At 55.3% G+C, this 26,566-nt stretch overlaps 1 protein-coding gene across 3 annotated transcripts in view; it reads left to right on the top strand.

The window, feature by feature from the left end:
- Positions 1–4,269: 4,269 nt before the first annotated feature.
- The window catches only part of Adgrg1 (adhesion G protein-coupled receptor G1), a 38,426-nt gene continuing 16,129 nt past the window's right edge, over positions 4,270–26,566 (top strand). The window contains exon 1 of one of the 3 annotated variants that reach the window (XM_059264594.1): positions 4,270–4,365. The gene's annotated coding sequence lies outside the window, so the exon portion shown is untranslated. Of the gene's footprint in view, positions 4,366–11,416; positions 11,647–23,295; positions 23,483–26,566 lie in introns of those variants that run through there. The other 2 variants (XM_059264592.1, XM_059264593.1) reach the window with 2 other exon arrangements.

A 26,566-nucleotide genomic window follows, 5' to 3' on the forward strand; every position in this document is an offset into this window, starting at 1 on the left:
AGGCTGAGGTTGGGGTAGGGGCTGTAAATGTGACTCAGCCACCTCAAGAGACAGGGCCATCTAAAAGCAGTCTCACGAAACATTGAGGACGTGGCCTGATAGCGTTGATTAACTCTCGGACTGGCACATCTCTTTTGCCTACTCAGTGTCTCTATGTATAAAACGGGGACAGATACTGCTCTTGGATCTGCCGGCATGGATGTGTCTTCCAGCAGTCTCCCGTCCCCACCCCATCTCCTCATGTTACTCACTGGAAAACACTTCAGGATGGACCTCTTTTTGTTTGTTTGTTTGTTTGTCTTTTCAAGACAGGGTTTCTCTGTGTAGCTTTGGAGCCTGTCCTGAAACTCACTCTTAGACCAGGCTGACCTCGAACTCACAAAGATCCACCTGCTTCTGTCTCCCAAGTGCTGGGAGGGCATGCACCACCAGTGCCCAGCTCAGGATGGACCTCTTAGTCTCCACTATGGACTGAGGGTCAGAGAAAGGCTCCAGCTTTGAAGCACTGAAGTACTACTGAGTGGCAAACACTCAGACCACAGTGAGGTGTCCTGTCTCTGGACTGGACACACAGGTGGGTGACTCTGTACGGAAGGACCTAGAAGGCTAGACTTGAACGTGACCCAAGGACACAAAGCTGAGAATGAGCTCACTGAGACTTAGCTGAGTCAGAGTCTGCAGCACAGCCCAGGTTGGCCTTGAACTCTCCATCCTCTTGCCTCGGCTTCTTGCTGGGGTGACAGTCATCACTCTTGGCCTGCCACAAACTTACTAAGGCCTAGGCAATGCCATCGGCTCTCCACCCTGTCTCCTTTCTGCAAAGCATGGTGAGGCTGCCCAGGATGCTGCTGGGGTGGGCTCTAGCGCAGTGACTTTGCACACTCCCATTGCCGTGAAGAATGACTTCTGCCAGGGGCGGCCACCGGAAGCGGCAGGGGCCACCTCCATTCAACAGCAGGGACGGCGCTGAGCACATGAAGGGCTGCCTGCCAAAAGCCAGTAATCTACCTTCTGCTCTGGGGATGGGGGGCATTTATGGGGCACTTAAACGTATGTCAGCCATTGTCAAGAGGGCTCTAGCATCTTCCCGTGGAATCCTCACAGCATGGACAGGTGTCCCTAACACTTGCTGTGTGCAGGACCTGAAGCTAAGGGAGGTGAGTGAACAGCAGGTGGAGCTGGGCTCCAGGCAGTGTGCTCCAGGGCCCTGGCCATACCATCTCCACTGGCTGCCCAGGGTGCTTTTTTTTTTTTTGTTTTTTTTTTTCTGAACCAGAGGCCCCACACCTAGTACTTACTAGGCAAATATTAGCTCAGTGGATTAAATACAGGAACTAGTGAAAAATGGCCCAACCTGGTTAATCTGTGACTAGGAAGCCCTGTCAGAGCTCATGCATTCGTCACCACAGGTAAAGCAAGTGCCTTCTCAATGCCCAAGATGAGCTTATCCGTGGCTCTCCACCAAGATGGGGGCTCGAACCCTGACCTTGTGGGCCTCACCAGCTCTGAGAGGGAACGTGGAAGCTTAGCTTGAAAGTATGGGGTGCAGACCTAAGGACCCTCTTACCCCACCCCTCCTGTGCCCGGAAGGGAAGGGATCTGTATTTTCTGTTTTCAATGAAGGGTGGTGGGCTTAGGACAGATTCTGGAGTCCATCTGCCTGGGTGTGACTTCAGGCCTGTTCCTGGACCCCACTCTGCCTTGTCTGGGAGTACCCCAGCCCTCAGCACCAGGTGGCTACTCCCTCTAGGATGAGGGGGGAGTCAGTGGGACCCACAACCTGCTTTTGTCTCAGGGCTGGTGGCCTGGATCACGGTGTTTACAGCCATCTCTGCAGTTGGCAGGTCTGGGACTTGGACACACTCTTGTTACATCTCATTTACTTCACGGGCTGCCCCAGGGGATGGTCTGGGTGGCCAAGAGATCAGGCCTTCAGACTCACAAGTGCTCCTCAGGCGCCCACACTGCCAGGGCACACTCAACTTCCCAATTCTTGCTATTTTTGGAAGGCAAGCAGAACAAAGCTCTTTGCTTGTCTGCAGAAGGCAGGTTCCCCATTCGATAGATGACCGGAAGCACAGAGAGGCTAATCAATCTCCCCCAAGTGCACCCAGCAGAAGAGGGCTCAAGCCTGGGACTCTAGCACCAGCCTTTCTGTTAAGTGACAGAGAATGGTGGTTACATCACATACCAGGGGCCCCGAGGACACATGGGAAGACGTGAAGTGTGGGTGTCACAAGTGAGGGAGTCACCAGTGGGCATACAGGAAGTCACTGGGACTCCCCTGTGTCCTTATGAGGGCAGATGGTATCTCCGAAGCTATGGGGAACTTTGTAGTCAGGCTTTTCCTGTGGGCCCTCTGTTTGACAGCCATGTTCCATTCCCTGACACCCCTCGTCTGCTCAGCTCAGGGGACCCAGCTCGGACCGGGCAGAGCAGGAGCGTGTGCCCACACTGTAGCTGAGGAGGCTGCGGTAGCCAGGGGTTCTCATGTGGACGGGGTTATGGTGGGGTCGAGGGTCTCAGCAGGGCCTCTGCTGAGCTGTTCTAGCAGACAGGTGCTTACATTATCTCCCTACAACACTTTACCACTCCTGTCCTTCCCAGATCCTGTCTGTCCATCTGTCCATCCTTCTCCTCTGTGGCCTCGACTGTACCTCTGTCTTTCATTTAGCCGCACAGCAGTGAGCAACCTCCTCCCCAGCCCTTAAGTTAGGACCACCCACCTCAGGGCCTTTGCACAGGCCCCTCCTTCCACTAGAGTGTTCTACTCTAGGTACCCCAAAGGCCGTCTATACTCAAGCATCACTTCTCACGGAGAGTCTAACCCCGCCCCCTTATCACTCCCTCACCTTGTTTTCTTCCCACAATTCTTAGCATAGCTCTGGATAGATTTCACAGTTATTGCTTATTAGTTTATGATCTGTATCCCTGCAGCTCTGAGTGGGCAGGGATTTGGGTGTGTGCTTTGTAGCTGTTTCTCTTATGCCTACCACAGTGCTTGGATCACAGCTGGCTTTCCATAAACATGTGGGTGCGTCCATCCTCCAGTCCATCCATCCATCCATCCATCCATCCATCCATCCATCCATCCATCCATCCATCCACCCCCCCATCCATCCATCCATCCATCCATCCATTCATCCATCTACCCACCCATCCATCCATCCATCCATCCATCCACCCCCATCCACCCACCCACCCATCCATCCATCCACCCCATCCATCCATTCATCCATCCATCTTCTTTTCTTATTCACTCACCAGTTACCCATCATTCCTCTAGACTGGACCCTACTCTGGGCCTGCTCTGGTACCTGCCAGAGTACATAGACAAGAGGAGCAGGGAGGCTGAACTGGGTGGACGCAGGAAACATAGTGGAGTGTGAGGATTCCCAAGGTAAATCCTGCAGGAGTGACACCCCCACAGCTCCAGGCCACAACAGCGTTTGGTACTACTCTGTTCGGAGGACCACCCTTTTCTTGAGTTGGTTTCCTGGGGGAAGTATGGCTCAGCCAGCAGGTCTCAGTGTCGGGGGCTGGGTGTACAGCAGAAGGACCCCTGGGATACTGGTGCCTGATTGTAAGAACGTTGAAAAGAGGTGGGTGGCAGGGGCTGGCGTATGTGTGTGTGTGTGTGTGTGTGTGTGTGTGTGTGTGTGTGTGTGTGTGTGGTGTGTGGCATGTATGCATAGAGCCTCTCCACTGCAGGGTGGAGCTTGCCTGGACTTCTCCCCTGGCACCCTCCCAAGATACCTGGGACAGCTGCCACCACCCATGCCTAGGAAAAAGCTCTGTGTCTGCTCCCACCCTCTGCCTGCTCAGCTTCCACCTTAGTCCAGCAGGATATTTTTGGGAACCCCACCCACAGCCCTGGAGGCCTCCTGCATCCAGCCTGTGGCTTCCTTGTGTTGCACTGCAGACAGGATATGGGGCAGGATTCAGGTGGGGCCCCAGCTCAGTGGAGGCGGGGAGAAGCCACAAAGGGCTGGCTGGCAGTTTGCAGGTGTGTGGGGGCGTGGCAGTGTGCCTCCCACTGTCTGGAAAGGTCTCTGAAGCCCAGAGACGGGGTGAGCCCAGCCTCACACAGAACAGCTCATACCGTCCAGGGTAGAGACGCCAAAAGTCCACGGAGGCTGAAGACCATTCAAACCTCGCCAGGAAACTCAGGAATGTCAGAGGGCCACCGGCACCGGAAGCTAGAAGGGTAGGTGGAGCCTCACCTGGATTGAGTTTACCGCCGTTGCCTAAACAGGCTCAGGCTAGGCGCTGGGCACCTAGGAGGAGGAGGCTGCAAAAGCTGTCAACAGAAGGGCCTGCCTAGACGTGGAGGTGAGGGGCTGCTGTCCAGAGAGGGGGACAGAGGTAAGAAAGGGCAGCTTGTATGGCATAGCCTGAGCCTGGCCCAGCTCACTTGACCTTGGTCTCAGGTTCAGCTCAATGCTTGGGGGTTTTTGTGCCTGATCCCTGGTGTCTCCCAGGGAATGACTGAGCTAAAGGCTGTGGCTATTCCGAGGTCACTCCTTGCTGCTCAGAGTGTGGCCTGAGCATGCTCACACGGGGGCACTGGAACATACTGGCAGGGCATGAAGTGTATCTCTCTTTGCTCAGAAGGAGACCACCGATGTGAGGGCCAGAGTGAAGCTTGGACCCTGGCGTGTGGATGGGGAATGGCGGCATGAATCCCATTTGCGCCTTCGTCCCTGGTGCTCCCAGAGCAGTTTACTTCTGAGAGCCATGGGGAACCGGTTTAGCAGCAGGCCATCCTACTTATTTGATTTTTGCGGAGGAAGAGGAAGTAGGCAGGTTTTCCTGGTGAGCCAGCAAAGGGGCAGAGCTCAGGTATGTCTGTTTCTGCTGCAGCCAGCCAAGGGTCCCCTTGCCTCTTAGCCCAGGTTTGTCAACCCCATCTGCAAGCGTCAAAGGTTCCCCTCTCCTACCAGCTGCTCCCCCCCCCCCCACGTGGTGGCCAAAGACGCACCTGGACAGGGAGGAAAAGTTCAGGCTTACCATGGCCTCTGGTGGGACCCTGGCAGTCCTTCTGTCTGGCCATGGCCCCAGCTGTGCCATGATAGGGGTAGACAGGGCCCCAGATATGAAAGCATACACTGCTTCGAAAGCCCCAGTGCCCAGCCCCCAGCCCCAGCTCATGGCTCCCACCCAGCCAGACAAAGGTGGGCGTCTGGCGCCACTGCTCTGATCCTGCCAGCCTGGCTCCCCGAGGCATGTGGGCTGCATAGTGGGCCCCTGCTAATGAGCATCTGCCGTCACTCCATTATGCCTCCTGCGCCACCTGCGCCCGGCACTTAGTGGGAGACCCTGGCGGGGGGGGGGGGGGTGTTCCCTGGCTGCTGAGCAGAGGGGCATGCAGAAAGTGGGAGGTGTTGCGGGGGGGGGGGGGTGTCTCCTGGGACTAGGGAGCCCCATGCTCTGTGGGATTTCTACAAAGTATGTAGGATTCCAGCTCTTTATTGTACCAAAAGAGAAGTTGGAGCTAGGCAGGGTTACGTGAGGAGTCTGTAATCTCCACACTAGGGTGGCTGAGGCAGGTCAGTTCTGAGTTCTAGGCCAGCCTGGGCTACATGGAGAGACCCTGTCTCAAAAGAGAGGGAGAGGGAAACCGGGAGGGAGTGATGGCAGCCTATTGGGCACTCAGGGCAGGACCCGGGGAGGGGCAGCATAGATGGGCACAAGTGTGGAACAGTCGGAGCAGCTGGCATGGAAACAAATGTGTCCTCTTTGTGAATTCCCAAGTGAGTCTCCCACAACCAATACCTCAGCACACTGTGCAATGTACGTATGGAAACATGGATGTGAGCACGCAGGAGGGCACAGCCAAGATCCCGGTCCTGGAGACTCCAGCAGTAAGTGACCTGGCATAGTGTTTTCCTCAAGAGGAAGCAAGCTTCACCCCATCTTCGCTCACTGCTGGACTACCTTGTGGGTAGTCACTAAGCCTCTCTGGGCTTCCCTGGCCTGCCTTGGCACAGGTGAGCTAATGCCTGTCTGCTTCATCAGAGACAGATGGCCCGAGTTGCTGTCTGAGCAGCTGCCACTGAAACCTCACAGGGCAGGACCCGGGAAGGGGCAGCATAGATGGGCACAAGTGTGGAACAGTCGGCAGCAGCTGGCATGGAAAGGCTGGTCACCTCAGACCAGGTCTGGGTTTCTAGCTGAGACAGGGAGACTCCACAAAGGATGGAAGTCCCTCTGTTCCTGCACACCGGGGACATTTTTAAGAGCAGACCCATGTGGCTAGGGAGATAGTGCAGCTGGTAACAAACTTGTTGTTCATGCATGAAGACCTGCGTTTGAGTGGCCAGTACCACATAAAAAGCCAAACTTGGTGGATCATGCTGGACCTCAGCCCTGGGGAGGCAGAGACAGGAGCGTCTCCAGGTTTGCTGTCCAGCAAGTCCAGCTGAACCATGAGTTTCAGGTTCAGTGAGAGGCCCTGCCTCAAAGAGTAATGTGACACCAGGGGGACAGTCAGGCTAAAGCACCTTCCTTCAGGCCCAGTGACCTGAGTTAGATCTCTGGGTCCCACATGGTGCAAGAAGAGAACCAACTCCTGCAAGTTATCCTCTTACTTCTACATGCATGCAGTGGCTCTGGTACCTGCATGAGGGCATGTGCACGTGAGCACACACACACACACACACACACACACACACACACTAAATAAATAAATAAATAAACAAACAAACAAACAAACAAATAAATAAATAAATGTAGTTCCTAAGACATTTAACACATAAGATGGAGAGTGATAGAAGAAGATACATACATTGGGCTGGGTGGTGGTGGCACACGCCTTTAATCCCAGCACTCAGGAGGCAGAGCCAGGCGGATCTCTGAGTTCGAGGTCAGCCTGGTCTACAGAGCAAGATCCAGGACAGGCACCAAAACTATACAGAGAAACCCTGTCTCGAAAAAACCAAAGACCAAACAAACAAACAAACAAAAAAGAAGATACACACATTGGAAGTTGACTTCTGGCCTCCACACACGTGTGCACACATGAGCATCCACATAAACATGTATGCAAGCATATACTTCATCACATGCTCAAAAGCAAACCCAGGAGGGTGCTGTACCCATTTTACAAGTGAGGACGCTGAGGCACAGGGAAATCAAAGTCCAGCAGTTTGATGCTAGACTCCCATGGCAGTTATGGGGCTTTGGGGCAATACCGTGGGGAAGCAGAGCAGTGAGGAGACCTGTTTGGAGTCCACCAGTGGCTCCCCGGGCCAGGCTGCTTCTGAGCAGAGTGCAGGGCAGGGAGGCACACCCTGAAGGGGCAGAGCAGGAAGGCCTCATCATGACAGTTCCCCTGATCACCTGTGCTGCAGAGATGGGCAGGGTCTCACAGGGGGACCCGAGGCCTCTGGATCTCGAATCCCTGGATCACAGGCCCAGGCTGGCAGACATATGACTGGACTGGTGAGGGCTCATTCCAGGTGCCTCTTCTTTGCCCAGAGCTCACATGCTAAGAGGCAGGGGGCATGGCCAGTTTGCCTCTCTGAGTGTGATCTGGCTGGATCCAGCCCTCCTGCTGAATGCTCTTGGGGTGGGGGTGGCTAAGCTGAGGGTCAGACATTCCGTCATGCCACAACATGAACAGGAGGTTCTGGTCCTGTTTGCCTGTCTTAGGTAGCTGGGCACCCAGGCATGCCCACCTCCTAGGGCAGCCGGTGGGGGCGGCCTTGGAGGCAGCCAGCCTGAACTTGTCTAGGGAACAGGAGATTGGAGTGGCCTCTTCCCTGTAGGCTGGAATGAGGGGAGAACAGAAAGAAAGGATGTGTGCCCATGCCAGGGACCAAGGCATCCAGTCAAGCGTCACTGGGACCAGGAAGAGGGACCTGGGGCAAGGAACTGGCCTGAAAGTCAGACCCTGGTTCAGGTCATGGCACTGGGCTGGCAATCTCTTTCCCTCTCCTACTGTAAATAAGGCAGAGGCCCTCATCAGGGTTATAGGAGAAAACACCAGCCACTTGGATGGCATATGACAAGTGTGCCACTGCTGTTTGGAGCAAGGGGTGAAGAGGGACAGAGCTGTGGTCAGGAGGGATTGAAAGAGTTTCTGCTAGCATCTGGGGCTGTGACTCTTCCCAGGCCACAACCCCAGGGCTTTGGAAATCTGAGGCAGGTAAATATAGGCAGGTGTCTGCTTGGCTCCGCCCCCAGGGAGCTGGAGTGGACTCCAAATAAGGTCTCAGAAAACAGGCTTGGGCGGGCTCAACTCACATGCTGTTGCTAGCCTTCATTCCATTTCATCTGGCACGATGTCCTTGAACCCCAGGCCCAGGCTTGAATCCCCATGAGGCTCAGCAGCCCATTTTAACGGCTGAGAGCGGCCCCCTTTCTCCTCATCTTGGACTAGCCTGGTTTCCATACTCCTCCCAGGCTAGGGGATGTCCCTCAGTGGGAAAAATCTGTTCTGGGCACTGGCACACAGCTGCCTTTGTGAGGGTGGCTGAGTCACATGGGCACCGCCATCCATGCCGGACCCTGGGGCAGCAATGACGGGAGGTGGCGTTATCATCGGGTTGTGGCTTCCCCCATGCTTGTGGGCAGGAGGCTTTCCCACGGGAATAAAGGGAGTAGGGAGGTGGCTGGGAGCACAGAACTAACACATCTTCTGGGTTACAGGCTATAGGATGGTGGGGTGGCTTTGGGGAGGTCCTCTTTCTGGGCCTCAGTCTCCATCTCTGAAAAGTGGAGCAGGTGTTCCTGTTGTAAAGAGGGGACGCTGGATGTTCACTAGCTGGAGCTTTGTGCCTGTGTGCATTTTAGCATCCGGATGCTGGGTATTGTGCTCCAAAATACACAAGATCACAGAGCTTGCATGAGAAGCCTGTACTCGAACTCTTTTTGTCCAGTAAAAACCCACCTCTAAGCAGGCAGTGGCTGTCTGGGTGGGCACAGCTTGTTGCTGTTCTCAAGGCAGCTTGGGCACCTGTTGTTCTATCTGGCAGGTTAGGAAGAGATCGAGGTCTGAGGTCCCCTGAAGTTCCACCAGCCCCCCACTCCAGCCTTCTCAGTGCCCAGACCTTGCCTCAGGCAGCAGCGGCAGCAGGCAACAAGCCTTGTTGGTTTCTTATCCATACCCTGGGGTTCATGGCCCTTGAAGGTCTCGCCTCAGTGCCCAGGGAGCAGGTGCTTTTTTATCCTCAGCCAACAGCTAAGAGGTGGCTGGGTAGAGACGCTTACCCAAGTCACCAGCTGGCAGAGTCTGCGGTAGCCAGTTGGCTCTGGATCCTCATCAGTATTGCCTCGCTTCCAACCCTTATAAAGAAGGGGCGACCATCTGCTTCCTGTGTTCCCTACCTCATTCCTGGTTCTGCTGCCAGTCTGTAATCCCACAATCCTTCCTGTGGAGTCACAACTCGATGGCTGAGCCCTGGTGCCATGTTTCCAGTGGCCATGAGAAGCAGAAAGGATGCGTGGCTCCCATCCCAGCGGGCACTAAGGCAACCTTTTCTCACTCCCACCCCTAACTATACACCTCAGGAATGGCTTTGACACCTCCTCTCTCCCTATTTGACTTCCCCCAGCTCTGTTTCTGGTCTCTTGCATGAGAGTCTTCACCCCGGCTTTCCTTTGTCTCCATCTTCAAGGCCCCTACTGGAACCCTTAGAGTAGAGACCGGGCTCCTTAAGCTTTGCCACACACTGTAACCACCTGGACAGCCGATTAAATTTTAGATTCCCATGGGACAGCTCTGGGGGCACATCTGACATCTGGGGTTTCCAACAAGTTCTCATAATCTGTGTATCTGTGACCATAATTTGCATGCTGAGCACAGGTACCCCTTACTCAAACACCTTCAATGGCCCCCAGTGCCTTTGATCAGCCCTCCAGTTCCATGCATTCAAAATCTCCCACCATCTGCCTCCGTTTCTTCAACAGATCCTATTTCCTTCCAAAAATGGCTCTCCCCACCTCTCCACCCCTGCTCCTGTCCCCTGGAAGGCCCTTCCGTGGGTCTCTGTTTATTGACGTTCCTGTCAACATTCAGCAGGGCCTCTGGAGTCACTTGGTTCATGCCTGGCTTCTAGCCTTTGAAGGGTGTGGCCGAGAGCCCTTTGCTTTCTCTAGATCTGGGGCCTCTTCTGTATGGTGGGGACATGGAGGAAATGAGTGAAGGGCCTGTACCTGCTAGATGTTTGCTGAGAGCCACGGGCCCACCCGCATCTCAGCTGTGTGGCCTTGGACAAGTCCCTGCTTGTGCCTGGTAGTCTCACCTCACATAGTGGTGCTGTTGTGAGGTGTGACCCCTCTATGTCCCCAGCTGTGTGACCTTGAACAAGTTAATTCCCTTCTCTGAGTTTCATGTCTCTGCCTTGCCCTCTTCCTTCATTACTACATGCCTGGAGAATATTTCTTGAGGCTCATTCAGCGTCTGGGTAGGTGCTGTGAGGAAGGCATGAGGGAAGGCTGGAATGCAGTCACTGTGATTGCTGTTATTCTATTACTGCCATTATTGTTATTGTTACCACTTGCCCTCATTAGGTTGTGAAATCCTCACAGCTCTTGCCACCTAGGACTCGCTTGTTCACACTGTATGCACAGGAAAGACTGGAGACTTCACTCTGGAGGCCCATGCTCATCCTCCCTCCACCCCCTACCCTCTCACCGCCCCCCCAACCTCAGAAGTGGCGGGAACAGCCAACACGGATGACCGGACAGAGCGAGCGTAATGGGCATGGTGGGGTTGGCCTATTTCCAAATTGCTCTCTCTGAGGTTTTAGAAGGGCTCTTTACCTGGGCCTCAGTTTCCCATTTGGCTCAGCAGACAGACTAAAGAAGGCTATTTCCAGAAGTCCTTGGGGTCTCAGACTCTAGGACATGGGTTTTAAAAGGTTGAAATTGAAGGACAGCGGGGAACTCTGGCCTGGCTCTCTGCTAGGAAGACGCTCAGAGACGGAGACAGGGGTCAGCAGTCAGCCACGCATGGCCTCAAGCCAGGCAGCCTGACACCCTCTTCCTCCAGGAGTGCCTTCCGCTCTGCCACTCAGTGCTGGCTTCTGCCTGCTGCCGAGGAGATTAGGCTGTCCTTCAGGAAGGGGCAGTGGTTGACTGGGCCTGGAGAAGGGGGCAGCATCTGAGTGGCCTGTTGCCATGGCAAATTGCTTTCTTTGACAGAACTTCAGGAAGCAGCCCCCCAGGGACCTTGGTAATAGGTGGGCGACGAGGCCCAGTCACCCTGGCTCATACCCATCCCTGAAACTGGCACCGGGGCTCTGAGATGGTTAGAGGTAAAACCCAGGTCCCCACTTGCCAGACCTGAGTCATGGGCATCCCCCAAGGTCCCTGCCTGCCTCATCTCTGTCAGTCAGCCCTGCCTCCTCCTGCCTCCCTCTGAAAAAGCCATGACTCACTGTTAGCCAGTCATCTCCAGCCTGAAGGGAGGAGCTGAGCAAGGGCAGGAGGGTGTCCCGGCCCTCCCTCCGGTTCTAAGGCTCCACACAGGCTGGCGACTGCAGGAGAGGGGGCTGCCGGCTGCCAAGTGCCTCCCTCCCGCCCCCAGCCAGTGCACTTGCTAGCATGAGAGACCCAGACGGGCAGATTCAGCCTTGGAGGTGAACCCTGAAAGGTGGTCCAGCTGCTTGGCTCCGTCCAGAGCCCTCTGCCTGGCACCAGGTACCCGACCGAGGGCGGCCAGTAGGTGGGAAGAGAGGTGGAGGCTATGGAGAGGGTGTAGAATGTAAAGGGATCTTGGGGGCGGGGTGGGGGTGGGGTTGGCTCAGATGAGCACAGCTGAGGGGGGTGTCTCTAGTGCAGAGATGTGTGTAAACTGGAAGCTGCCAGAAAGGGAACCCGTCAGGAGGAACAGAACATTTGGAGCCATTCACTGTTCGAATGGTCCAGTCTTGGGCCCAGCAGTGTGGCATCTGCGCTCTGGGCCTTTCAGTCTCTGTTCTCGGCCAGATGTTGTGGCACACACCTGTAATCCCAGCATTTGGGGAGGCAGAGGCAGGAGGCTCTCGAGTTTGAGGCCTGCCTAGGCTACAGAGATCTCTGCTCCTATTGCCAGCGTGGGAGAAGGGAGACTGAGAGGGCAGGCGGCCTGCCTGAGGTCACACAGCAGGTCCGGAGATGGAGAGCCAGGCTCTGGCTGCAGAAGAGGGCGCTGTGGTGGACGTGGTACGGTGCCCCTGAAGCTGGCCTTCCCCGTGGCTTCCCTTAGGGACAGGACAGGGCCTCCAGGGAACCAGGGCCGTCTAACAACTTGAAACCCAGGAAGGAAGGCACGGTGCAGCATCTGCTCTGAACAGGAGGCACCTGGAGTGAGGGTCCTGGGAGCGAGGCTGAGGGGCCAAGAGCTCCTCACCCGTTAACCACAAGCCCTCAGGGCCCCCAGCTGCTTGGGCCTCATAGGGCCTTAGTCCCCCTTCCCCTGGTGTAGGAAATGGGGGTGGGGTTCCTGGCCTCCCCACTTTCCAACCAGCCATCTGGTGGTGACTGTTAGGGCCTCCAAGGGGCTCATTTTACTGAGGGGGTGGGGTGAGTAGAAGCAGAGTCCCTCTTGTCCCCCTTAGGCAACCATGGCGAGGGATGGGTGACGTGGTGGGAAAATCAGGTGCCTTCTTCGGAAGGCCGAGGGAGGTTGCTTATCTTAAGCGTTCACTCTGCCTACTGAGCGCTCCTTACTGTCCTAGGGGCACAGTGAGCAATAAGGCAAATAAGGTCAATTGGAACGTATAGGTGGCCCCCTCCCTGCAGGCCCCAGGAGTCAGAGACTGTGGGAAGGGGCAGCTCTGGTCATCGGGGCTGCATGCTACTGAGGGGTCCCCAGAATTCAGACCGGCCCCTGGGTGGCCATCCCTGCCTCGTTCAGACTGTACTAGCTTCTGGAGCCAGACTATCTCCCTTTGCTATTGGAGCCCCGGGAACTTGAGATACATCCCACCTTGGTCAAAGGCACCTCACCTGGCCCTCTCCGGGATGCTAAATTGGCATGGGGGTATCTTTGCCACCCTGTCTCCTGGGCCAACGACTTGACTCCAAAATCCCAGGCAGAGGGATCCCGGCTCCTGATATTCAATTAGGAGGCTGTCTGAGGTGGCTTGTGTGTGGCATCTCCATCCTGTTAGGAGGTGTGATTCCAGAGGGAGATGAGTGAACCAGAGGAGACAGCAGGAGCTAGGGGTCTGTGAGAAAGGAGGAGTGAGTCGGGCTCTGAACTGGGCAGAAGGGAAGGGGGAGGGGCCGTGTCTGAGAATGGATGGGTGGAATGTCCATGGCAGAGAATGTAGTATGGAAAGAGTTTAGGGGAACAATGAGAGCTTGGAGGCATGAGCCAGCCACAGAACTGCCGCCTGACGTGGGTCACTTCAGCATACTGATGTCATGCCAGAGGGTCTCAGTCTTCCGTGCAGGGAAAGGGTGAGAGGACTGGGCAGCAGGGTGGGAAGGGCAGAGGATGAGTGCTGTGGGTCTGGCCTGGCTCCTAGATTGAGCCTCAGGCTTAGGGATGGCTTCCTGGCTGAGGAGGAAGGAGTAGAGGTGAGAGTCTAGCTGCCAGGAAGGGAAGAGAAGAGAGCAGGTAGAGTTGAGACGGGGTCGTGTGTTCTGTGGGGATGGCCCGCTCAATCAGGATCCTGCATGACAAGGGTAGGCAGCAACATGGGCTGGACAGCCGTGAAGGGAGACACTATAGGTGATTCCCCATCCAGTGGATGCAGAGCCCTCACTGGGATGTGGGATGAGCTTCTAGGCAGCAGGGGAAGGGGCAGAGCCCTGAGAGGGGTGTTAGAGGTATTAGTGGGGAGGTTGGGGGAAGTATGTCGACACAGGACCCACACCCCAGTGTTGCATCCTTTTCCTAAGATTGAGTAGGGCTTCATACTCCCATCCTGGTCCTCAGGGTGGCCCTGCCTTCTGACTCACATCAGATGGGGGCATCATGTGAGTGCACCCGGCAGCCGAGGGTGAGCAGCCTCCGGGGACCTGGCAGATGGCAAGTAGGGGGTGGGGCAGAGCTGGCACAAAGGGGCCTCTCAGATGCAGTGGGTGGAACACTGGCAAGCCATCCCTTGCTCGGCTGAGAGCTTGTCCCTGCTCCAGTCTCTGGACCTCCATCCCCAGCTGGAATTTCTGGGGGCCCCTGGGGAGCTTTTAGATTCTGAGGTCAGGTCTGAGCTATCGAGGAGAGGGACTAAGGTCAGCCTGCTGCTAACCACTGGCCTGCCTGGAGTGAGGTGGTCTGAGACACAATCCTGGGTCCCATGTGCCCCAAACTCCAGGTTCCCTGGGATCCTGGAACAATCCTAACCCTTCCATGCTGGACTCAGTACTTCCTTTAGAGAGAAAGAATGTGGGTGAGGAGGCTTCCCCAGCGAGGGATCCAAATCTTTGGGGCTCCAGGTCTCATCGTTCTCTTTTTCTGCCTCTCTCGGGAAGCAAAGAGGTCCCTGTCTGGGTCCTAAGCTAGTTGTTGGAGGGCGTGTGCCCATTCCCTGCCACTGGCAAGCCCATGCATTTGGTGATGGGATTTGGGCAGGTTTGCCCAAAGAGAACTTGGCGGTACCCCTTTCTGGTTGTGCGGGCTTGGACATGTTCCTCTAATTCCTCACCTTTATATTTTCAGGGGCTTCTCTGAGCATGGCAGAGTTAACGTGAATACGTTTAGAACGGCACGTGAATCGTGGGAAGTTAGCATTTGGCTCTCTAGCTCCCGTTGGATAGATGGGCATACCGAAGCCAGAGACGTCACTTTTTCTTATCTCCACCGCCTGTGGGGGAGCTGGACACTGGAACAAGTCAGCCTGCCCCGACTAGCCCGATCTGTGTGTCGGCAGGAAGGGGAGCGTGGCTGGGCACCAGGCTCCTGGGCTGGCACTGACCTTGGTGATGTGTGGAGTGCAGTTCCAGGCAGGCAGAGATAAGAGCCTTACTTTGGGAAGCTGGCCCAGCATCCACCATCATCAGGCAGTCCTCACACGTTAATGGGAGATGGGCTGGGAATTAGGGGCTGGCTCTCCTAGGGCCAGCTCTAGTCCCCTGACGCATCCAGGGTTCTGTGGCTAATAGCTTCAGCCTGCCTTCCCTGTTTCAGGGCCACTTTGTCTCCAAAATGGTGAGGTAGAAGACTGGCCTTCTGGCCTTTTCATCCCTCCCTTCTGACCTCGGCCCTCTTCCTTCCTTCCAGTAATATCGGTCTGGATTCTCAGTTCCCATGGCAGAAAGTAGGTGGGCACCAGAGACTCATATTACACTGCCCAAGACCACAGCTTCTCTGGACCTCAGTTTCTTTGTCTGTGAATGGAAATAACCAGACCCGCCTCTTGTAAGGGTTGTTGCTGGAACTCGGGGCAACATGGGCTGCAAATGCGTAGTTAGCATGCTGCAGCTTTGAGAGGCCTCAGGAAGCTCTGCTCAGATACTCGGGGTGCTTGACCCTTGAAGAGTGACCTTGAGCAAAAGGCCCTCTCCTCTCTTCACTGCCCTTCTCCCTCCTCTGCAGCCTTCCTTTCCTTTTTCTTTTTCACACAGGACATCACTATGTAGTGGCCTCAAACTCGTGATCCTCCTGCCTCAGCCTTCCAAGTGCCAAGATTACAAATATGTGCCGCCACATCTGGCAAGTAACTTCCTTGCCTTGAGTCTCGTTTATAGAGAATAAAGATACCCGAATCTCCAGGAGGGCCTGTAGGGAGTGAAGGGGGTAGTCACATGTTGCTGGAGCTCAGGAAAAGCAGGCCTCATCCCCATCTTCCCAGACCTTCTCCGTCTCCCAGGATGGCAGTGCCCTGGGATAGGTTGCACAGGTGATTAGGAGGGTGGGCTCTGGGGCTGCCTGGTTCCTTCAGTGCCGGCAGCTGTGTGAATTTAGACAGGTGTGTTAGCCACTCTGTCCCTTGTTTATTATTATTATTATTATTATTATTATTATTATTATTATTATTATTTTGGTTTTTCGAGACAGGGTTTCTCTGTGTAGTCCTGGCTATCCTGAAACTCACTCAGTAGGCCAAGCTGGCCTGGAACTCACAGAGATCCACCTGCCTCTGCCTCCCGAGTGCTGGGATTAAAGGTGTGCACCACTGCTGCCCGGCCTTTCTTTAGTTTTAAAACAGGAGTGAAAATGGCATCTTGAGAGGATTGAGGGAGCCATGGGATTTTACGCGCATCATTCCCAGTTCTGTAAGTACCCCGCTGTTATTGGTACCATTCTGGAACCTTCTTTGGGGGAATAGCAGAGCAACAGTCTGCCCCTTATCAAAGATGTCATTGGGAAGACTCCAATCTGTAGACAGCCCACACCCTTACATATTCCATTGAGAGGGTCTTGGTTGCTGCTCTGAGAATTGCCCTGTCTGGGACTCGATCCTGCTTCCTAAGACCCGGGGCCTTACTTCCAGACTCTTCCCCACTGTGTGTCACTTGACAGCCAATCAGTTTTAGTCAAGGGCCACCTGCTTTGAGGCTGTCTTCCTCAGAGTTCCATCTGGGGTCCTCGGGGGCACAGAAACTCTTGCATAGGGAGGAGAGGAGCAGTGAGCGGTGGACAACAGACTCCATGATGAACAGTCCCTGCCATCTACGGTGTCTGGTCCTCCTTTTCTGAAGAACATCACTGCTGACCTTGCCCTCCTAGAACCCCCATGGCCCCTCAGATGTTACCTGTCTGCAATAGAAATCTTACCGTAGTTTATTGCTTATATTCATTGACTCACAGCTGCTCAGTAGCAGTGGGGGTGCAGCCCATTCTGACACAGCCCAGGGTCATCAGATTCCCTGTGTTCTGCGGTCTTCGGGAGAGATGACGTCACAGTTAGCGTTACCGTCATTTGTCTGGGGCTTCTCTTTAGAATTTCAAGTGCAGGGAAAAGGGATGGAAGACCTCCTTTGCAAAAGGCTTAACAAAGGGAGGTGACCTTTAGGCACTGCCTACCGTCAGATCTTGACCTGTTCGGCCCCCTTCCTGGGTTCAGAGGGGATGCCTGGGTTCCAGTCAGGCTAGTCCCTGAGCAGCACTCTGTGGTCACTCCTCTTTTGGAAGGAGTTCCCTTGGTCCCTGGAGCCTGGGTTGTGTGGGCATCTCCAGCTGAGCCCATTTCGCACGGTATGGTTCTGTGTCTGGAAGCCTGGGTTTCTGATCTTGTGGTGGTGACAATTGCCCCGACCCACCTGTTTTGATGCTGACAAGTGTGAGGGGTGGACCTCAGGGGTTGGTCAGGGCAGCTGAGTCATGCTGAACCTGGGTCTGATTCCCGCCTGTTGTATCATCATCTGGGCAGGGGCCAAATGGCTTGGGCCGGCCAATAGCCTGTCTCCTGTCTCCACTTCACTGCCCAAGGCCCTCATGCTGTCTTTGGTACTTCTGCTTCTCCAAGGCTTCATTTTTATTCACATTTCAGAGACGATGAAGCAGGTTGGGGGGAGGGTCCCTGGACTGTCCATGGTAGCAGGAACCTGGTCACTTGCCTCTGGTTGGATTTGTTCCCATTTTGTCACAATGGCTGTTCCCATTGGAGGTTGTGAGCACCCCATCCTTGTAAGTATTCAAGTTGGTCAGAGAAGCCATGGATGGGCCTTGGGGGGTCGTGAGGCTCTTTTTCATAGTTAGCTAGATGAGCTTTCCAAACCCTGGGGAGATGGCACCAATGACCGTGTCCTTTAGAGTTGTTAAGTGTTACCAGTACATGGGTAATGTCTTTGAGAAGACATAATGCCCCTCCACTACATTGCTGGCCACTGCACCTCGCTCTCCCATGGGTGCATCTGACTGCATCTTCAGGGTGATTTCTAAGACAGCACGTGAGGAGCTGGGGGTGAGGGAGGCTGTTTTGTGCAGGAAGGGCACACATGCACCTGCAGAGTCTGGGACCTCTTGGTCATCCTTACCCTGTGGTCTTGAATCTGGGCAGGTGTGCAGGCTGCCCCTCTCCTCCTCCCCAATACCAGCTGTGATACCACCTTATGGGAGTCGTGGGCAGTGGGCAGGGCAGTAAGGAAACTTCTTGCTGACACTTGTCCCACACTCTTCTGGCCTCTGCCTCTTGTACGCATTTTGGATCCCTGATGGTAGGGTCTGGGTCTCGAACCTGGCACAGGGCTCACCTCCTGGCACAGGGCTCACCAGTACCAGCTATGATTGGGGAAGACAGTTGGCACTTCTCCCGGAGACCCTGCCGTGGGTATCAGCACAAGCAGGTGTCCCCACTCTGTCCCTCTAGTAGGGGAACCAGAGTTCAAAGCTGCAGTAAATGTGATATGTGAAGACAGTGGTGTTCACACACCACGTGAGTGTAGAGGAGTGGTCTGGCCGAGTCCCTCAGCCGTGAGACCTCAGGGCTGTGGTTACCACCTCTCTGAGGCTCCATCTCTGCCTCTGCAGGGTGGCATGGGCAGCTAACACTCTGTGTTGTGGTGCTGCAGCAATACAACAGAGACACGTGGATGAAGGAGTCACAGACTGGGCTGGGGCCCATGGCTCTGGGCAAACAGCTTCCCCTGTTTCCTCAGCCGTACAATGGGAAGGAGAATCCCTCCTCACAGGTGCTAGTGAAGGTATGGAGGCAGGTGCATGTCGTGGGGCTCCCAGGCACATCCCTGCGTGACCTAGCTCGGTTCTGTGTCCCTAGTCCTAGTCCTCAGAGGCACCCACCCACCCACCAGGGGTTCCTATACCTCAGCACCCACTTCCTCTTCCTGATCCACCTCAGATTTCCTGCAGGAGCCCAGCAGGGAATGTGTCCTTAGTAATAGTACTGTGACCTTGCTTTGTAAGTGAGTCTTGCTCCTGGGCTCTCTAATCCCAAGCCACAGGAGCAGGCCCTTGAGGGGTACAGGTTGGTAACACTGCCTGGGTATGAAGAGAAAACCTGGGGCTCGGTGTTCACAGTTGCTAGTCGGATTTCAGACGCCATGTCATCCAGAAGCCTTCAGCGTGCCCCCCACCCCATCCCAGGTGGGGTAGGAATAAGAGAACCTGGGGGCTTCAGGTCTTTTCAGAGCTTTTATTAGGCTACTGAGTGTTGGAGAAGTTAGCCTAGAGTCTCTGACTCTCTCGGCTTTCAGGCTGTGCATGGTCTTGGGGTCCCTGCACTGGTCCAACACGTGGTAGAGATGCTGGCACTCCCTCCCTAGGCAGAGGCTGGGGACAGCCCGGTGCTCGGCCCCTGGAGCGGATACCTTTAGCCTGGATCTGTAGCATCTGGCCTGAGCTCAGCTCAGCTCATTCACTCATTTGTTCCACCAGCAGCACCGGGCAGCTGCTGTGGTCCTCATGTTGCATCAGCAGGGACGTCAGAGGTACAAAGCCAGCCAGACGGGGCTGGAGAGATGCGGCTCAGTGGCTCTTGAGGGGGGACTTGAGTGTGAGTTCTAACATCCATGCCAGGCAGCTCACTACCACCTGTCACTCAGCCACAGGGGCATCTCATACCCCTGGCTGCCAAAGCACCTGTGCTCATATGCACAGACACGTACAGAGAAACTAACATGCATACACGTATAGTTGAAAAAAGCACAACAACAACAATAATAACTCAGAAAAGGCAGCAAATGCCACCAAAGAATAGTAATCAAGCTCATGGCAGGGGAGCTTCAGAAATGACCAAGAGCCTTCAAATAAAACGGGTGACTAGAAACACCATGATGGACAAGGAAGACAATTTGAACTGGGGAGTCACAGACGGCATTTCAGGAGGGGAGCATTTGAATGAAGGCCCAAGAAGGCCAGTCAGAGGGGAGGTCTTAGAACGCGCCGTGGTGAGGGAGGAGCGTGTGCAAAGGCCCTGGGGTGAAGCTAGAGGTGCATTGGGCTTGGTGAGTGTGAGGAAGGCGGGGTGGGGGTGGGGCAGAGTGGGGTCACTGGTTTATGTTGAGAGCCGTATTGGTCTGTGCGTCTCCGATATCCGACAGACATTTCTGATCCCCTCCTCCCCTTGGCTCAGAGGCATGGTAGAAGCTCAGCGAGAGCAAAGCTGGTCTAACTCCGGCTGTGGTTCCTGAGCATCAATTAGCCGCGTCAGGTTTCTGGTGGTGGGAGATGGGTAGGAGGCTCAGGGGCTGCAGATGGGAATGAGGCTGTGCCCTGCTTCTTGCTGAAGTGAGCAAGCACCCAGTGTGTGTGAAGGGCCTGGGGGGGGGCCCTCCCTGAGGGTCCTCAGAGCCTCAGCACCCTGCCGGCTTCTCTGAGGTCTCAGGGTCCTTTGATCCAACATGGCTCCCTTCCCAGGCAGTGGGCCTTGGAGCTCTTTCTGGAGGCAGGGGAGGTGTCTCCACCCCCTTCCCCCACCCCTGCCCAGGACAGCAGCTCCTTTCTTTGCTTTCTTTTCCTCTTCCTCCAGGCCCAAAATAGAGCCTGAACGGTCCCAGGCTCTGGCAGCGGGACAATAGTGGCCTCCTGACCGCGGCAGCCTGCTGGCCTGGGTCCATGGGCTGAAGGCACTGGGCTAGTGTGCCCAGGGCTCCAAGTCCTGCTCCTTTCCCAGGGCCCGTGCCAGCCCTTCCACCTGAGGCGTGGGATCCCCTGGGGTTCCCACTGGTGCTCTGGGCAAGGGCTTGCCACCACTCAGCGGAGACCTGGGACCCTGTGCCTCCGCCTTGGCGGCCCCACTCTGTCCTTACCTGCTGCTGGCCTGGAGCTGGAGGCCTTCGCCCACCTCTCCATTCTCACTCAAGTTTGTCTGAAGCTCAGGAGCCACCCCGAGTGTCAAAAGTCTTTCCCTTTTGACTCACTGGGTAGGAAGGCTCCATAGAGGTCAGAGCTGTGCCCACTCAGAAGGAAGTGAGCGTCCTGTCTTGGAGATCAAATAGAGCTTGGATGTGCATATCGAGGGGACTAGACAGAATGAGATGGGTTGCTTAGAGGCTCAGGCATCTGTGTTTGCATTCTATAACCTGCCCTTCCCAGTTGGTAGTCTTGAGCAATCATATCCCCTCCCCAGCCTCTAGGGTCCCATCTCAACATAGGCTCAAACCTGGCTCACCATGCAGCGTGGTGGAAATGAACTTCTAAAATGCCCAGTGCTGGGTTCTCTGTGAAGGAGCCAGAAGCTTTGATGCTGTTCTGCTTTCTTCCTAGCCAGGTAAAGAGGGCCCTAGAAGCTCCCACCCCAGCCAGGGAGCTCTGGAAGAAAGGCAGGAGGAGCCCCAGCCCCAGGCTGGCTCAGAAAAGAGATTATGAGTGAGCTCTGGCAATCTGGGAAGGCTTCCAGGAGGAGACAGATTCCTGGCATTTTTAGGGAAGCATGGCATACACTCTATTCACCGCAGCTGATGGTAGGGATTAGAGAATGTTTCACCTGGCTTGTGGTCAAGGCCATAGGGGCCATCCAGCAAGTGCCAGCTTCCAACAGGTGTCATTCGGCCAAGGGTCTGGCTCCCACTGTGTTCCAAAACCATGGTGTTAAAGTCATTGCTGAGGGCCAGAAGTGGTGGCACACACCTGTAATCCCAGTCCTTGAGGCTGAGGCAGGAGGACAGCAAGTTCAAGACTAGCCTGGATTGCATTGCAAGATCTTCCCTCAAGCCTTTCCCTTAAAAACAACAACAGCAACAACAACAACAACAAAAAGCCACTGCAAACTGGAAGATTTCATGCAAAAATCTACCATTATGCTTCTGTAGAGAACTTGGGTGCTCTGGGGTTTTGAGGTCCTCTCAAGACAGATGGCCTACGCTCTAGGACCTGCTTTCTTCTTGTACACGAACCCAGCTCATCCCTGCCAGTGCCTGCCTAGCCAGGCAGCCTTGGGATGGAAGCTCTCACACTCTGGCGCTGACAAGTCAGAGGGCCCGCGCTCTAAGCCAGGCAGTGACGCAGTCCATGCAGCTGCCAACGGTTGCCAAGGGAACGGTTGCCAGGGGCTGCTGTCACCTGCGCCCCTTCCTCCCCCTTGGCGCTGGAGGCCCCGTCTTCTCAGCCCAGCTTCCCGCCTGCCCCCTTTGTTTGAAGCTCTAGTGAGGGGGTGGTGATGGGTGGGGGGGCAGGCTTCCATGCGACCTTCAGCCCCTTGTGCTAGGGGAAAGTGTCCCTTACTCCAGGAGACGGCTGCCGGCAAACGGAGTCTTCGCCCAGCCACTCTTTTGCCTGGAGGAGGAAGCCAGGTAGATTTTCACTCCTGCCCTCTCATCTCCCTTTTCCTCCCTTTTCTCACTGCCCCCCCATCATCTCCTTTCCTTCCTCCATAGCCTCCTTTCTTCTCTCTCCTGTAACCCTGCATCTCCTCTTTCCCTGACGCCTCCTTCCTCCATAGCCTCCTTTCTTCTCTCTCCTGTAACCCTGCATCTCCTCTTTCCCTGACTCCGACATGCAGATAACAGTGGTGGGGCTGCCAGGGACCCTGGGGGCATCCTAGCTGGTCCTCTAAGGGGACTCAAACAGCAGCCGTCTGGAGAACCACCAGGAAGTGGTTGGGGGTAGCCACACACTCCCTCCCGCTCTAGCTGAACGTTTTGAGTCAGCTGCAGCTGTGGTCACAGCACAGGTCTCAGAGAAGGGTTGGGGGAGATAACCAGACGACGAGGAGGGCTGGAAACACCACACACAGCCTTCGGAAGAGCCGTAGAGGAGCTGTGATCCATGGTCACCTGGGTAAGTTCATGCAGTCCCCTGAACTGAGGCCTTATACAGATGGCGGCCAGCTTAACCCAAGGAGACCATTTCACTGTGACTTCTAAATAGAGGCTCTCACGAGCAGGTGAGCTTGCCACTCAAGAGTGGACCTCTCTGGAGCTAGCCTGGATTCCCACGTAACCTTCCCTCCTCACTGTGTGACTCTGGCAGGTGACTTGGCTTCCCAGGGGCCTCATGGTCATCTGTTCAGTGGGTCGTGATCCTTTTCTCGTGGGTTTTTTAAGAAGATTAACTGTGTTAATATAAGCCAGTCCTGGTGGCTCAGGCTTATAATCTGAACAGTTGGGGAGGCTGAGGCAGGAGGATTATAAGTTCACTGCCAGGCTGGGCTACAGAGAGAGACACACTATCTCAAAACACAAGCAGATAAATGTGTCAGTTGCTCAAAGAGCGTTGAGTCCTGCCCTGCCTTTCTGAAGTGTTTTGTTGACTCTCGCTGTGTTACTGCAGGGGCCGGCACCTGCTTGTGGGTATCGCAGAGGAGCTGAGGGAACCTTTGTGTGCTCAGGGAGCTGGGAGGGGGCTCTGGGCAATGCCTCCTGCCTCCTCCCTGCAGGGGCCTTGGAACCGGTCACAGTTGGGAGCTGCGTGGGGCTTTGTGTCCCTGAGCTGGCAGCCTCCGGGCCAGGAAGGAGGAGGAGAAAAAGGGAGGTTTGGTAGCTGACCTTGGGAACAGAAAGATCCGACAGTCTACAGATGGGCATTCTGCCTGGTTCAGGGGAGCCCAGTGTAGCCCCCAGAAAGCCAGCGGGTGGCCTTGGGCAGCTCAGGAAAGCAGATGGGAAAGGGGAACTTCGGGCAGACATAGAGACTGCTGTCGTCGGAAAGGGAAGAAAGTCTGGCCAGGGCTGGGCATCCTCTTTGTCCCTCACTGCCAGCGCAGAGGTAAGGTCTTTCTTCATCTGCAAGAACCCTAAGTCTGCCCAAGTGACAGGCAGAGGATAGGGGTCATAATTGCTCATTGACAAAGCAGGAAACTGAGGCCCGCTGAGAGGCAGGCTGGCCTAAGATTCCAGACTTAGCTGGCCTCTGTGTCTGTAACTGCTTCTGCTACCCAGCCCTGAGAGGCAGATGCGGCCCCACGTACCAATGCAAGAGGCTGGCCACAGTGGCTCCTTGGATACGAGCATGTGCTGGACACTTGGCTTTGGCCTGGCTTGGAATACCCAGGACCAGAAGCTGAGGAGGGCTGGTACCAGAGTCCCTGGACTGCCCAAGCCCTAGCCCATACTGGGTTAATTATGGTATGACAGATGTGGGTTCCCTGGGCATTACCCCACTCCCTCTCCCTTAGCTTCTCTAACTCTCTAGTTGGCTTTGAGCATCTACATCCTTCGACTCTTGCTTTTCCTTGCTCTCTCCAACATTCCCAGTATCTTAGCTGCTGGAGATAAGACGTGGACCGGAGTCAGCTAGGGGAGGCTGTAATGGACCAGGGCATTTTGAGTCAGACGTGGCATTGCCCTTTCCCCATGAGCCACTACTGCCTGTGAAGGGAGGCAGAACCAGCCTGAGTACACCCCAAGCTCACAGGGGACCCATCGCCTGGAAGTATCAGAGATGGTAATGAGGGGCCCTGGGGATCACTGCAATCTAAATGGCTTCAGTGGCCCATCTTGTGCTAGCTAATAGCCTTGGGGACAGCTCAGAGAAGGACAGGGGCTGGAGACTGTGTATGTGTGTACACACGTATGCACTTACATGAAAGCGTGTGTGCTGATAGGCTACGGTGTGGTGTCAAGGTATCTGAGGGCTTGTTTTTCACACGGATGACGCGGTGTCCATGCTGAAGGTCCTACTGTCACATTGGTTTAGGGACTGGCTCCAGTAAGCTTTGTGCTGTTTCTCCTTGTGGGACTTACCCGAGCCTTTGCTATGCTAAGGCACAAGGGTCCAAAGGTCTCTCTAATCAGAAGATAAGGAGCAAGTTCCCCCACAGAAAGGCCAGGGAGACTGAGGGAGGGAAGGGACTCGGTAACCACAGTGGCTGAAACCATTGCTCTGAGGTTAGCCGGACTTGGTTTGAGTCATAGCATGGCTCCCTCTTTGCTGTGTGATCTGGGCTGTGATGTACGCCCTTCGCATTCTAAGTTCCCTGTCTTTGGATAAGCATTGTTCCAGAATTAGTGGACAGTGAGCTGACTGCAGAGTCGAGCGCTCTGGGCCACTACGTGGCAGTGACCTTGCTGGTGCTGGTGCTGGCGCTGAGTGTTGCCAGAGGGGACTCGGACTCCAGAGTCCCTTTCCCCAACCTGGATAGACCCCTGCTGAGCCCCACACGCTGTCTGCTTCCTACTGGTCACCGTGGAGCTGTGGAGGAGGCAGAGGCCTGAGCCCAGGACAGTGGATATGTCTCATGTTAGCATCACAGGAAGGGCCTGTGTGTAAGGAAAGTGAAGGGAGTGGCCAAGGCCAGCTCACCCTTGCTTGGTGATGATTCTTGACTTTCCTAGGGCCTCCCGTGTGCATGTCTGCTTGTAGGAGCAGGAAGCTGCCGAATGGTCAGCTGCTGAGGCTAGAGTCCTTTGTACCCACAGGCCCACTGCTGGCTGGCACTCACTGCCCACATCTCCCCTCCCTCAGTTTCCCCATGGGGCAGGGCTGGCAAAGGGTGCTGCAGCTCATGGACATGGGCAGGAAATCACAGGAAGGTCAAGCCTGTGCTAGCTGTGTGGTCCTATAGCGAGGCTGGGGTTAGAATGGCAACTGTGCCCTGCGAGACGACTCAAACCTGTAATCCTGGCACTGGAGGGGCTGAGGCAGGGGGATTGCTGTGAGTTCGAAGCCAGCCCAGCCTAAGTGCAAGACAAACAAACAAACAAACAAACACAGAAAGTGAGCCTTGCCCTGGTGGGTAAGGCCTGGGAAGCTGCCAGCTTCCTGCAGGTGCCAACTTGATTTTTATTATCACGCAGTCTAGACAGATTCCTAAAGTCTGAAGTCACTGTGCTGCCCTGTGACCCCAGTGCTCCTTCTCAGTGAGGGGTAGGTTCTGGAGGGGTCAACTTGCTTGGGTGTCAGTCACCCAACTGTGGTGCGGGGGCAGACGAAGAAAGCAGGGCCCGGCATTCACAAGTGCTGTGCTCAGAGGCCGGGGGGCGGGGGGCATAGCCAAATGAGGCTGAGCAGGGAGGCAGCTCTGGTCCCTCGAGTTTCGTAAGCATCTCCTTTGAGCATCGGATGTGCCGTGGTTGGTATTTGTGAGTTAGGGAGCTGTCCTGATGAGCCAAGCCTGGAAAGTACTGGAGGGAGGATCAGCCCTGTGCTCTATGAGGCTGCACATTCAGGCCTGTGTCAGCCAGCTCATGTACCCTGGTCCCACTCTGGCCTTGGTATGTGTCGAGCCTCCTCTTCTGCAGAGATAATGTAGTCCACTCCAGCCCTCCTCCCCTCCCTCCTCACCCAGTGCACACTGCAAGTTCACGCTCATGGGCCTGTGGACACACACCTGCAGCTCTCCAGGCTTATACTCTGAAGATCCCTATTGTCTCTCCTGTTCCCTCTCTGAGCCTCCAGAGCTCTCAAGGAACACATTCTACAGCCTTGTGTTAGAAAGTAGCTGATGGTAAGCTGGGCCTCTCCTCATTCTCCCTGGGTTGGTCACAGGAGGCTCAGACCTGGAAATTAGTTGGCCCCCTCATTCCTCCTATGGGCTTCATTTCCTTCTTTGGGCTATCTCATGGGAGGTACCTCAGATAACCAGCCCCTTGCCAAATACTGGGACCATACGCCATGTCATGAGGAAGAGACAGGAATCAGGAGAGGTGGGCTGCCTGTGTCCCTATCCAGGGTTTATTCTTTCACAGCTGAGTAAATGCAGCAGTCCCTTGCCTGCTCTGATGCTGCCCAAGTCCAGCTGCTGGGTACTCCTGGTTCCCACATGTGGCCTTTCAATCACTGGATGCAGCCAGAGCCAGGCTCTGAGTTCTACCTGAGCTGTGGTGCACAGGACCCAGACCATATCCTTCA

Source organism: Peromyscus eremicus, chromosome 5, assembly GCF_949786415.1.
Source record: "Peromyscus eremicus chromosome 5, PerEre_H2_v1, whole genome shotgun sequence".
Classification (NCBI taxonomy): Eukaryota; Metazoa; Chordata; class Mammalia; order Rodentia; family Cricetidae; genus Peromyscus; species Peromyscus eremicus.